This window comes from Oncorhynchus nerka, linkage group LG23 (genome assembly GCF_034236695.1).
Source record: "Oncorhynchus nerka isolate Pitt River linkage group LG23, Oner_Uvic_2.0, whole genome shotgun sequence".
Taxonomy (NCBI): Eukaryota; Metazoa; Chordata; class Actinopteri; order Salmoniformes; family Salmonidae; genus Oncorhynchus; species Oncorhynchus nerka.
The window spans coordinates 17,973,123-17,987,489 of record NC_088418.1 but is presented as its reverse complement, the minus strand read 5'-3'; positions in this window follow the sequence as shown (position 1 = coordinate 17,987,489).

The following is a 14,367-nucleotide window of genomic DNA, read 5'->3' as shown; positions in this document are numbered from 1 at the left end:
AGTTGCACCTACTGTAATAACATCTCCATTTGGAGCCATTTGAAAGTTTTGCATGCAATATTGTGTGGTTTAATTAAGCCATAAGGCTGGAGGGGATGTGGTATATGGCCAATATACCACGGCTAAGGGCTGTTCCTAAGTGTGACCAACACCGAGTGCCTGGATACAGCCCTTAGTCGTGGTATACTGGCCATATACCACAAACCCCTTAGGTGCCTTATATATATTGTAAACTGCTTACCAATGAAATTAGAGCACTAAAAATAAATGTTTTGTCATACCCGGGATATACCACGGCTGTCAGCCAATCAGCAGTCAGGGCTCAAACCTCCCAGTTTACAATAATGTTTAATTAAGGAAAATAGATGTTGGTTATTGTAAATGAACAGCCCAATAAGCCAAAGGGAACTAGAGCCTTTTGAGTTTAACACAGTGAAAAGGGCACTTTGTATCATAGACACTACTTAATCTACTTGATTTCTTTTGACTACATTTTTCATGCTTTTCTGCTATATTAATGAAGTCATGTACTAAATCAACCAAACATTCCCAAATAAATCCATGCCCATTTGATCACAGTTGTCTCTATTTCTCTTAATTTGGAGCTGACCAATAACTTATGACTAGTCAAATCAAATCAAATGTTATTGGTCACAGACATGATTAGCAGATATCATTTGTATATATATTATACAAATGCTTGTGCTTCTAGTTCCAACAGTGCAGCAATATCTAACATGTAATCTAACAATTCCACAACAACTACCTAATACACACAAATCTAAGCAAAGGAATGGAATAAGAATATATACATATGAATATTTGGATGAGCAATGACAGAGCAGCATAGGCAGGATGCAATAGATGGTATAAAATACAGTATATACATATGAGATGAGTAATACAAGATATGTAAACATTATTAAAGTTGCATTGTTAAAGTGGCCAATGATTTCAAGTCTGTATGTAGGCAGCAGCCTTTCTGTGTTAGTGATTTCTGTTTAACAGTCTGATGGCCTTGAGATAGAAGCTGTTTTTCAGTCTCTCAGGTCCCAGCTTTGATGCACCTGTACTGACCTCGCCTTCTGAATGGTAGCGGGGTGAACAGGCAGTGACATCGGGTGATGTAGTAGTTTGCCCCCGGTAATGCGTTGTGCAGACCGCACCACCCTCTTTAGAGCCTTGCGGTTGTGGGCGGTGCAGTTGCCATGCCAGGCTGTGATACAACCCGACAGGATGCTCTCAATTGTGCATCTATAAAAGTGTGTGAGGGTTTTAAGTGACAAGCCAAATGTATTCTGCTTCCTGAGGTTGAAGAGGCGCTGCTGCAACTTCTTCACCACACTGTCTGTGTAGCTGGACCATTTCAGTTTGTCCGTGATGTGTACGCCGAGGAACTTAAAACTTTGCACCTTCTCCACTGCTGTCCCGTCGATGTGGATAGTGGAGTGCTCCATCTGCTGTTTCCTGAAGTCCACGATCATCATTGTTTTCCTGACACCACACTCCAAGTGCTCTCACCTCCTCCCTACTGTTGTGTCGTCTGCAAACTTGATGATTGAACTGGAGGCCTGAATGACCACGCAGTCATGGGCGAACAGGGAGTACAGGAGGGGGCTGAGCACGCACCCTTTTGGGGCCCCAGTGTTGAGGATCAGTGAAGTGGAGATGTTCTTTTCTACCTTCACCACCTGGGGGCGGACCCAATTGTCCAGGACCCAATTGCACAGGGTGGGGTTGAGACCCAGGGCCTCAAGCTTAATGATGAGCTTGGAGGGTACTATGCTGTTGAATGCTGAGCTGTAGTCAATGAACAGCATTCTTACATTGGTATTCCTCTTGTACAAATGGGATAGGGCAGTGTCCAGTGTGAGGGCGATTGCTTCGTCTGTGGACCTATTGGGGTGGTAAGCAAATTGAAGTGGGTCTAGGGTGACAGGTAAGATGGAGGTGATATGATCCTTGACTAATCTCTCAAAGCACTTTATGATGACAGAAAGTAGTGCTATGGGGGCGACAGTCATTTAGTTCAGTTACCTTTTCCTTCTTGGGTACAGGAACAATGGTAGACATCTTGAAGCATGTGGGGACAGCAGACTGGGATAGGAAGAGATTGAATATGTCAGTAAACACACTAGCCAGCTGGTCTGCGCATGCTCTGAGGACGCGGCTAGGGATCTTCTGGGCTCTTTCTACTACAGCGTTGTAATGAGGTTTGGGCCTCTCTTTTATGGTTCTCAGAAGTACTGAGTAGTAAAAGTATCTTCTTCAGTCCGTCTTCTTTATGGGGAACAGCACGGGCGTTTGAAGATTGCAGCAATACACAGTGGTGATATCTCATCTCGTTTCTGTCATTGTTTTGGGACAAATTCGAAGGACAAACATACAGATCCAAGCGATACCCTTTCTTTTCAGACAAGCCAATTAAATTATCTTTGCTAGACTCTTCTCTTTAAAAGAACAATAGACAAACACGGACAGCAAAGGAGTTTTATACAGTATAATTATATATTTTGAATAAACTACATATTTTTCTATTGAATTCTATCTATGGGTGATAATATGGTGGAACACATCATTTTGTGAGGTGGAAAGTGATGCAGAATATAACTGTGAACTTCATGATCTACTATACACATAAAAAGGTATATCTAAGTGGAATATAACCATGAAATGATGTTCTGGTTTGGGGAATATTATTGCGACCTAAAAATAATGATCTCGAGGTCTCCCACAACTGGAAAATTCAGATTTCTTATAATAAATAACCATTTCTAAATTATTTCTCATCTCGGTCACGGATTTGATTTTCTAGAGCATTGTGTCTCTTATCTCAGGATTCTTTCATTTAATTGAACTGAAGTGTAGCATAACTTGATTAAAATTTCAGATAAATGTGCAGCAGGCAGACAACACTCCTCTGTAAATTTGTGAAAGTGAACGTCCCATTTCATGCTTAGGCAGTGAGCAGCTTGGATTGAGAATAGCTCTGCTATTTAATGCAACAGTAAACTCGACTTTTCTTCAGCCTATATAAATACACTGTGTTACAATTAACAGAAACACAACCCGTCTTAACATCAGATACTAACTTGAATCTTATTTCTACCTTAGAACCTTCGATATGTGACTGTCATTGTAAAAAAAGACCATCTTGATTTAATTCAGGGTTCGGTTGCCATTTTAAAGTTAGGGTTAACCACAGCATGTCAGTACAGTTGGCTACAGTTGGTATGATGAGTTACATGGGTAAATGAGTGGACTTAGTTTGTTACTACAGGTATCTACAGTACTTTTTAAAATTGTATTGAACCTGTATTTAACTAGGCAAGTCAGCATACAGGTATTTACAGTAAGTGTCTGCACAATCTTCCTCTGAATACACAACAATAAAAAGTGCTGCTGTAGATCTTGTTATCATCCACTTGAACCCAATATAGTTAAACATCTCATTCATTGCATTTTCTTTTCTGAAGTGCCCACTTAATAACCTTGCCAGTCCGTGTACCTTCTGGCCAATGGTTATCCTACAATTAACCAGAATGACGACTAATGATTTTGTCACTTGTTATCCGTTTTCTTCCGATATCTGAAGTGAAGAACAGAGAACAAAAAGGCTGATTTCTGTCCATTTCGATCAACTTGAAAGACCAGAAAATGGATAACGAGTGGGAAATCGTTATCAGTCATCCTCGTTAAATGTAGGATAAACATTGGCCAGAAGGTACACAGAGCCTTCCCCTCACCTGATTAATATATACAGTGGGGAGAACAAGTATTTGATACACTACCGATTTTGCAGGTTTTCCTACTTACAAAGCATGTCTGTAATTTGTATCATAGGTACACTTCAACTGTGAGAGACAGAATCTAAAACACAGCCAGGGCAACTAAGGAGTGGATCCGTAAGAAGCTTCTAAAGGTCCTGGAGTGGCCTAGCCAGTCTTCAGACCTGAACCCAATAGAAAATCTTTGGAGGGAGCTGAAAGTCCGTATTGCCCAGCGACAGCCCCGAAACCTGAAGGATCTGGAGAAGGTCTGTATGGAGGAGTGGGCCAAAATCTTTGCTGCAGGGTATGCAAACCTGGTCAAGAACTACAGGAAACGTATGATCTCTGTAATTGCAAACAAAGGTTTCTGTACCAAATATTAAGTTCTGCTTTTCTGATGTATCAAATACCTATGTTATGCAATAAAATGCAAATTAATTACTTAAAAATCATACAATGTGATTTTCTGGACTTTTGTTTTAGATTCCGTCTCTCATAGTTGAAGTGTACCTATGATAACAATTACAGACCTCTACATGCTTGTGAGTAGGAAAACCTGCAAAATCGTCAGTGTATCAAATACTTGTTCTCCCCACTGTATATCCCATTCTGTCCCACTTTAAAAGTTTCCTCCTTGACAATTTTTGTAATGAATTCTGACAGCCTAGTAAGGAAATCACTTTGGAATCCAGTAATCGATTTCATACCATTTGATTTCCTCTTTTTATAATCGTGCAAATGGGATGAAAGGAAGGAAGGCTTGCAGGCAATGCTGAAATACGTGGGATAGGTTTAGCTTTTGATGCCAACTTCTGTTCACAGCAGACTACAATAAGTGCTTCTCTCGGCCTGAACATGTATCTGCTATTTCAAAGGGAATAGGTGACATGCCTCACCAACATCCCACATTTTTTTACCACACCTCTAAGTTTTTTTGAAAGAAGCCCAGGCAATACATCCTAATTTGTTACACTACTTGTGTAATCCGATAGTGATGCAAACGGAATTCCCCCAAAATCGAACTGTGACATGTAAAGGCAAGGCAACATCCTTCTTATCTCCCTTGAACAGTAAAGAGAACTGTATAGAGATGAGTTGAAAATCAAGAAGTATTCTATGGCATAATATGGCATTTTCAACCACCCAAGGACATCATCTCAGCACCCCTCTCCAAAAGGAACTGCCCTGAGCCTGTCACCTGGCAATGCTGGGTGGGGCGGAGTTTTAATTAAATTCCAGAGTTCCCCTGCCTGTCCAACACTCCTGTCAGACTGCAGTGTGTCGACAATTAAGACATTTTCCAATTTTACACTTTACAGGACCTTGTGAACCACTGATTGAAGTGTATTGAAGTGTTTGTAGCTGCAGGAATAAGAGGCATTTGAGTTAACTTCACGGCCTGAGAGTCTTTAAGCCCTAAAATGACAAGATTAGTTTTGTGTGATGCTGAATTAATTCCGATGTTTCGGCGTGTGGGGATGGAAATATCTTCTGAATTAAGGTCTAAAGAGTAAGTTTTCTATTATTCTTTTAGGTTGACCACCATCCAGTACATTGCAAGTATCATCATTTAACTATTATTAGTAGAAGGCACCAGTAAATAGAGCTCTGTGGCATTTGTCAGGGCCGCAGTGAAGTGTGTCTGTGTGGAGGCCATTTTGTAGAGGCAGAAAAAAGCTCGCTAACAAAGAAGCCTGACTGGGAAATCACAGTGACTATAGTTAAGTATCCTCAGGCTGTTGAGGTGAAATGAGAAAGTTACCACATCCATAAAAACCCTCCTTCATCCCCATCCCCCAGCTCAAGTGAATGCTGTCCTTTATGATGTAGCCACTATAACAAGATATCGGTGCAGCTAGAGAACTCTCCTATAGTAGAGGGAATCTCCTCCCCTACTCCACAGTAGAGTAATTAGCGTTACATGCGGTGCCGTGTGTTCCAGTTTACGAGTCTCTGAATGTTCCTTTAATTCCTTACGGCTTGATTCCCCCGATCTCAATCCTGCTCTCATTAGCGCCACCGCAGTTATACACTCCTTTATCTGATTGTACGGAACTGCGAGCTGTGTAATTACACTCCATAATTATGTTTCATTATGCGCCGACGACTTCCACCTGATCAATGCACACAGTCACGTGACCCCCCCCCCCCCCCCCCACACCCCCAATCAGGGATGTGAGGCACTCTCCTCAGGGGTCTGCCTGGTGTCTGCCACACCAAGATGGCAATCAGAAGGAGGAGTGGGGGTTGTGTGCTCGCCATGCCCACCGCCGCCCAGGTCTGGTACTGGGAGAGACATCAGCACTTGGTGTCCATGGAGGGTTCTCGATGGGGATGAAAGGAGATGGTGTGTGTGTGTGTGTGTGTGTGCATGTGGTGTATGGTACATGTGTGGTACTTGGTATTCCTGATGGTTTTCCATCGGGACCGATGTCTGACGGAAGCATCAGAGGCATTGCTTGTTCAATCAGAGAGTCATGGAGAAAAAAGTGTTGTTTGTATCAGAAAATCTCCCAGGGCGTTATTTGTTTTTTTCCCAAATAAACAAGCGGATTATCCGTTCGATAAGCAGGGAAAGAAGAGCTATCTGGCACCCAGGGCGCTGATTAGAGCAGAATTACAAGAGTTGGGGCCTGTTTTCCGCAGTGGTTTCCCAAACTCTCTGGAACGGACTGTGAGGCTCGGTCACAGAGAACAGAGTTGCATTCATTCTATGCATCCTGTCGGGCTGTATCACAGCCTGGTACGGCAACTGCACCGCCCTCAACCGCAAGGCTCTCCAGAGGGTGGTGCGGTCTGCACAATGCATCACCGGGGAAAACTACCTGCTTTCCATGACACCTACAGCACCCGATGTCACAAGAAGGCCAAAAATATCATCAATCAACCACCCAAGCCGCTGCCTGTTTACCCCGTTACCATCCAGAAGGCGAGGTCAGTACAGGTGCATCAAAGCTGGGACCGAGAGACTGAAAAACTGTTTCTATCTCAAGGCCATCAGACTGTTAAACAGCCATCACTAGCTCAGAGAGGCTGCTGCCTACACTGAGACCCAATCACTAGCCACTTTAATAAATGGATCACTAGTCACTTTATACAATGCCTATCTAAATAATGCCACTTTAATAATGTTTACATATCTTACATTACTCATATCACATGTATATAGTGTATATTATTTATAATGTTTACATATCTTACATTACTCAAATCACATGTATATACTGTATTTTATACCTTCTATTGCACCTTCCCTATGCCACTCAACCATCGCTCATCCATATACTTACATGTACATATTCTCATTCACCCTTTTAGATTTGTGTGTATTAGGTAGTTGCCGGAGATTGTTAGATTACTTGTTAGATTTTACTGCACTGTCGGAACTAGAAGCACAAGCATTTCGCTACACTCGCATTAACATCTGCTAACCATGTGTATGTGACAAATACAATTTGATTTGATTTGACAGATTTCAGGTGTGATTTCTAGCATGAACACGAGGGGCTGTTTTCGCATCCATCACTTTAATCTAAAATCATCAGTGGGTGCTGGATCCACGCAAACACCCAGCAGATCCAGGCATCTGCTCTCATATCGTTCTATAATCTCTGAATCTTCGGGAGCTGCCACACAGCCGTCTCCCAAGACATCACACTGATACTCAGATGCTGTATGTACTGTAGGTGATTTATTATTCAAACCCACTAGATAAAGCCACTGCCAACAACCAATAATAACCTATTTAAAACATTTAATGAAATTAATTTCTATTCACAGAGATACTCCAAGGGGAGAAAATTGTAAATGACACAGACAGGAGGGAACTATTTCTAGTCCAGGCTGTTTTTTTTAATGCAGATATGGACTGAATCTTAAGGAATCATTAACGACTTGGAGAGAGTCCACTATTTGGATCACTGCTCCTCCCCTATAGTTTTTACTATTGGTCATATTTTACCTTTAGTTTTACCTCCGGATCTGGAGTCTTAATGCTATTCTTTCTGAGGTGAGGCAAATTATACACAATCAAGCTTATGAGATGAGAATAGAAAGCGTCATTAACAGGGTTCTTCATTAGTGCAGGGCACAGCTTGTCAGGCTGGGAGAGAGGCACAGAGAACCTGGGAATAAATCAGGGTGATGCTGAACAGATGGGTGTAGGAGTCTTTAGATTCTTTACTGTGGCTTACAGTGTGTGGCAGAGACTGTAGTGTGTCTGTGTGTGTGTGTGTGTGTGTGTGTGTGTGTGTGTGTGTGTGTGTGTGTGTGTGTGCGCACACCTATCCGGTGCACATGCATGCACATCAGTGGAGGCTTGTAAGGGGAGGACGGCTCATAGTTATAACTGGAGTGGATGGAATTAAATTAAATACGTTTCCATGTGACGCATTCTATTATATCCACTCCATTCCAGCCATTACTGTGATCCCTCACCAGCCTCCACTGATGTGCATGCATGCATGCATCCCATGTGTACTTACTTTACCTACGTGTGTGCCTGTCCAGGCCTTGAGACTGGTGCTCAGCAGCACAGATCAGTGACGTGCAGGCTTTCAGTCCAGCCGACCATGACAGCCTTGGAAAAGATGAGCATGGACCCTGCCTCACTCGCTGGGTTCTTCAGAAGCCACCACGGCTGTCAACACAGGTGTAGAGCAACAGGGGCGTCATGCTCCCGTTATTTTAGAGCGGACTCAAAGTATATGAGGATGGAGGGGGGATGGTCTTGAGGGTGGATGGTCTTGAGGGTGGCTGGTCCCCTCCGGAATTCTGATCATTTCAAACAGCTGAAACAGCCTTTTCCTGCAATCTAGAGCCATTATCATTATGCCTAATTCTATGTAAATATATATATAATGTATATTTTCCTGCATTCTATATTTTCCTGTTATCTAAGCATATCTCTTGAATGGTTCAATTGTAATTTTAATTAATGATGCACATTGATTATTTAAGAACTTTTGTGCCTTATGGAGTTTAGTACAACTGTCACATTGGTATGTAGTATCAAGAATCAAAGCAATTTTTTTATTTTCTAAAGTATGCAACCTTGCCAGCAGGCATGCCATCTAAAATAGTTAGACAAGGTACAATACCTGGTCAAGAGTATGTGGACACCCCTTCAAATTAGTGGATTTGGCTATTTCAGCCTTTGCTGACAGGTTTATAAAATTCAGCACACAACCATGCAATCTCCATAGACAAACATTGTCAGTAGAATGGCTCGTACTGAAGAGCTCAGGTACATTCAACATGGCACCGTTATAGGATGCCACCTTTCCAACAAGTCAGTTCGTAAAATTTCTGCCCTGCTAGAGCTGCCCCAGTCAACTGTAAGTGCTGTTATTGTGAAGTGGAAACGTCTAGGAGCAACAACGGCTCAGCGAAGGGCTGGACACACAAGCTCATAGAACGGGACAGCCGAGTGCTGAAGCACCTAGCACGTAAAATTGTCTGTCTTCGGTTGCAACACTCACTACCGAGTTCCAAACTGTCACTGGAAGCAACGTGAGCACAAGAACTGTTTGTCGGGAGCTTCATAAAATGGTTTTCCATTTTACCACCCAGAATCCTAAAATCACCATGCGTAATGGCAAGCTTCGGCTGGAGTTGTAAAAAGCTCACCACTGTCGTGTCTTTACTATGGATTAAATTATACAGTGCCTTGCGAAAGTATTCGGCCCCCTTGAACTTTGCGACCTTTTGCCACATTTCAGGCTTCATACATAAAGATATAAAACTGTATTTTTGTGAAGAATCAACAACAAGTGGGACACAATCATGAAGTGGAACGACATTTATTGGATATTTCAAACTTTTTTAACAAATCAAAAACTGAAAAATTGGGCGTGCAAAATTATTCAGCCCCCTTAAGTTAATACTTTGTAGCGCCACCTTTTGCTGCGATTACAGCTGTATGTCGCTTGGGGTATGTCTCTATCAGTTTTGCACATCGAGAGACTGACATTTTTTCCCATTCCTCCTTGCAAAACAGCTCGAGCTCAGTGAGGTTGGATGGAGAGCATTTGTGAACAGCAGTTTTCAGTTCTTTCCACAGATTCTCGATTGGATTCAGGTCTGGACATTGACTTGGCCATTCTAACACCTGGATATGTTTATTTTTGAACCATTCCATTGTAGATTTTGCTTTATGTTTTGGATCATTGTCTTGTTGGAAGACAAATCTCCGTCCCAGTCTCAGGTCTTTTGCAGACTCCATCAGGTTTTCTTCCAGAATGGTCCTGTATTTGGCTCCATCCATCTTCCCATCAATTTTAACCATCTTCCCTGTCCCCGCTGAAGAAAAGCAGGCCCAAACCATGATGCTGCCACCACCATGTTTGACAGTGGGGATGGTGTGTTCAGGGTGATGAGCTGTGTTGCTTTTACGCCAAACATAACGTTTTGCATTTTTGCCAAAAAGTTCAATTTTGGTTTCATCTGACCAGAGCACCTTCTTCCACATGTTTGGTGTGTCTCCCAGGTGGCTTGTGGCAAACTTTAAACAACACTTTTTATAGATATCTTTAAGAAATGGCTTTCTTCTTGCCACTCTTCCATAATGGCCAGATTTGTGCAATATACGACTGATTGTTGTCCTATGGACAGAGTCTCCCACCTCAGCTGTAGATCTCTGCAGTTCATCCAGAGTGATCATGGGCCTCTTGGCTGCATCTCTGATCAGTCTTCTCCTTGTATGAGCTGAAAGTTTAGAGGGACGGCCAGGTCTTGGTAGATTTGCAGTGGTCTGATACTCCTTCCATTTCAATATTATTGCTTGCACAGTGCTCCTTGAGATGTTTAAAGCTTGGGAAATCTTTTTGTATCCAAATCCGGCTTTAAACTTCTTCACAACAGTATCTCGGACCTGCCTGGTGTGTTCCTTGTTCTTCATGATGCTCTCTGCGCTTTTAACGGACCTCTGAGACTATCACAGTGCAGGTGCATTTATACGGAGACTTGATTACACACAGGTGGATTGTATTTATCATCATTAGTCATTTAGGTCAACATTGGATCATTCAGAGATCCTCACTGAACTTCTGGAGAGAGTTTGCTGCACTGAAAGTAAAGGGGCTGAATAATTTTGCACGCCCAATTTTTCAGTTTTTGATTTGTTAAAAAGGTTTGAAATATCCAATAAATGTCGTTCCACTTCATGATTGTGTCCCACTTGTTGTTGATTCTTCACAAAAAAATACAGTTTTATATCTTTATGTTTGAAGCCTGAAATGTGGCAAAAGGTCGCAAAGTTCAAGGGGGCCGAATACTTTCGCAAGGCACTGTATATGACATGCTATTTTATCAAATCAGTTCTATGTAATTAATATTACCTGATTAAACTAATTAACTTGGAAGTCGGGGGGCACCACGGATGAATGTTTATAGAGCTGTTGTCTTCCGAATAAACTCTTAAAAATCTGGGAATCTTTTATATAAATAGCAGTCAATTATTAATCGTCACCTTATTCAGTCTCATCTGAACATTGTCAAATTCTTGACGAACCCTGGCTAACAAGTTGAATCAGCAATACAAAATTTGGCTTAATTATTTATTTACTAAATACCTAAATAATCGCACAGAATTACATATACACAGGATGGATCATACGTGGATTACTAATTATGTCATAAAATAAAACATCCCTAGCGGACAAAACCGATATGATGGCTGGTTTCACAAAGAAAGGGGTTTGGGTTTGAATGAAAGAGCGGGAAGAAGGATTGGGTCTCTATCGGACCTTATTAAGCTATGCTATTGTAAATACAGAATCTTATGCATTCTAAATAACCACCCATTCGGAAAATTAAAATGCAAGAAATATATTTACTCTGAGCTGCGCTTCGATAGATTGGTCGAAGATAGGTTGGTCGAGGCTGGGTTGCCCAGCCGAGATACAATTTATGTCGTCCTATCATCAGCAATCATGTCTCAGACGACAACTGATCTGACATATTCTTTAAGTACCAACAGATACTTTCAACTGGTTGGATTACCAAAATATTGTTCTGTTCCAAACCTTTTGATGTTACCATACTCTCTATGTTAACAAAGGGCTTTCCAAGAGTCCATTCTGTAGAGTAGAGAGAGCAAAGGGGGGAAGGGTATTTATGGGGGTCATGAACTTCACCAACAGGGCAACGTCATGACACCACCATTGAACTTTGGAGCAGTGGAAACGCGTTCAATGAACGAATCTGAGTTTGGCGGATGCCAGAAGAACACATAGTGCCAACTGTAAAGCTTGGTGGAGGAGGAAAAATAGTCTGGGGCAGTTTTTCATGGTTCAGGCTAGGCCCCATGGTTCCAGTGAAGGGAAATCTTAACGTTACAGCATACAATGACATTCTAGTCTGTGGGAAGGGGAAGGCCCTTTCCTGTTTCAGCATGACAATGCCCCTGTGCACAAAGTGAGGTCCATACAGAAATGGTTTGACGAGATCGGTGTGGAAGAACTTGACTGGTATGCACAGAGCCCTGACCTCAACACCATCAAACACCTTTGGGATGAATTGGAATCCTGACTGTGAGCCACGCCTAATCGCCCCAACATCAGTGCCCGACCCCACTTATGCCCTTGATGCTGAATGGAAGCATGTCCCCGCAGCAATGTTACAACATCTAGTGGAAAGCCTTCCCAAAAGAGTGAGGCTGTTATAGCTGCAAAAGGGGGACCAACTCCATATTAATGCCTATGATTTTGGAATGAGATTTTCAACGAGTAGGTGTCCACATACCTTTGGGAATGTAGTGTAATCTAACTTGATTGATTGTATGAAATGGCTAGGTAGCTAGTTATGAGGTTGGGAGATTGGGAACCTATCTAGCTGGCTAGCTAAATCCAACTTCATAAAATGTATAGGTGGCTAGTATTACAGAGAAACAACAAAACATTTTTGTTTAATTTATTAATCAAGAAGGAATCAATTGGCTACATACTGTAGCTCGATCAAATTCAGTTACAAACATACTTCCTGTGTGTCCTGCCCATCACCGGCAGCTAAAATCAAATCAATTGCTGTGTGTGTCACCCTAGTCTACACTCTCTCTCCTCCTCCACTGACAATGCTGTCTGCACGCACTAGAATATCTAGTGTCCAACCTAGCATTGTGCCCCCTATGAGAATGACTCCTCTGGAGAGCAGAATGGGACTACCTGCCTGCCTCAGCCCTCCTGCCTGTTATCAGGAAAACCTGATAACACGATGAGTTCGTCCATGCACATCTGAAATGTTATGGGCCTGGCCACTAACCACTAGGCCCACCAACACATTAAGATAAATGCAGACTGATGAGGAGACTGATTAGCTGCTCTATAGAAGAAAAACATCTCAATGAGCCTAATGGATTGTTTCGGAGTTTCACTGGGTGAATGAGCACTCTTCCAATATGCTACATCTGACAATTTATGCTATGTTTTCACCAGGGTTGGGGAGTAAATTATCACACGTTACAATTACCTTTGTTTCACGATCAGCAAAACCTCTAGCCTATGCAGTCAAACAGAAAGGTAAATGTGGTCAGAGACCCACTAAAGCAGCACTGCCCCCTCAAGAGTCTGAGCCTGCCTAGCAGGGTTGGTCCAATAAGGTCAAAGCCCTCCAGATGGGTGAGCATATTATACAAGGAATTTCTCAAAGCTATACCCCCACCCAGATAATGGCAGTGCTGGCAACACTAGCTGTATTAACCCATGGGGAGGGGGTCACACTCAGACAATCAGAGAGGGGGCAAATTATAATGGCCCTGGTGGCACACAATAATCAGAAGGTCTGACTGCTCAAAGATGCTTGGGGAAAATGGTCACAACAGGGACCAGTGTGTGTTTGTGAGCTCCATCAGCTAGGACTTGACATGGGTCAATCAAATCTCCCCATTCTTGCTAAATGTTGGTTGCCTTCTCAAACAGCTACAACTGTATATGCATTTGTCTTCTCTTGAGTTGGACTCAGGGATGGAATAACTGTTGAACATCTGAGCTTGTGGTTGTTTGTGGTGGGGGAAGGGTGGGGAGAGTGTGTGTGTGTGTATCCCACATCTGCTGCTATGGTGTAATGATGTCAGGGACAATACAGGATGAATCACAATAATTGTTTGCCAAAATAATAATTGCTTGCCAAAAATGTAATTTTTGTAACGCCAATCCTGGTTATAGGGAACAATCCTTCGTATAAACTGCCAACATTGTTACGCATATTATTATTTCATTGTGGAAATAAATTATATACAGTACTAGTCAAGTGGGGACACACCTACTCATTCAAGGGTTTATCTTTATTTTTACTATTTTCTACATTGTAGAATAATAGTGAAGACATCAAAACGATGAAACAAATCAAAATATATTTTACATTCGAGATTCTTCAAAGTAGCCACCCCTTGCCTTGATGACAGCTTTGCACTCTTGTCATTCTCTCAACCAGCTTCACCTGGAGTGTTTTTCCAACAGTCTTGAAGGAGTTCCCACATATGCTGAGCACTTACTGGCTGATTTTCCTTCACTCTGCGGTCCAACTCATCCCAAACCATCTCAATTAGGTTGAGGTCAGGTGATTGTGGAGGCCAGGTCATCTGAATCAACACTCCATCACT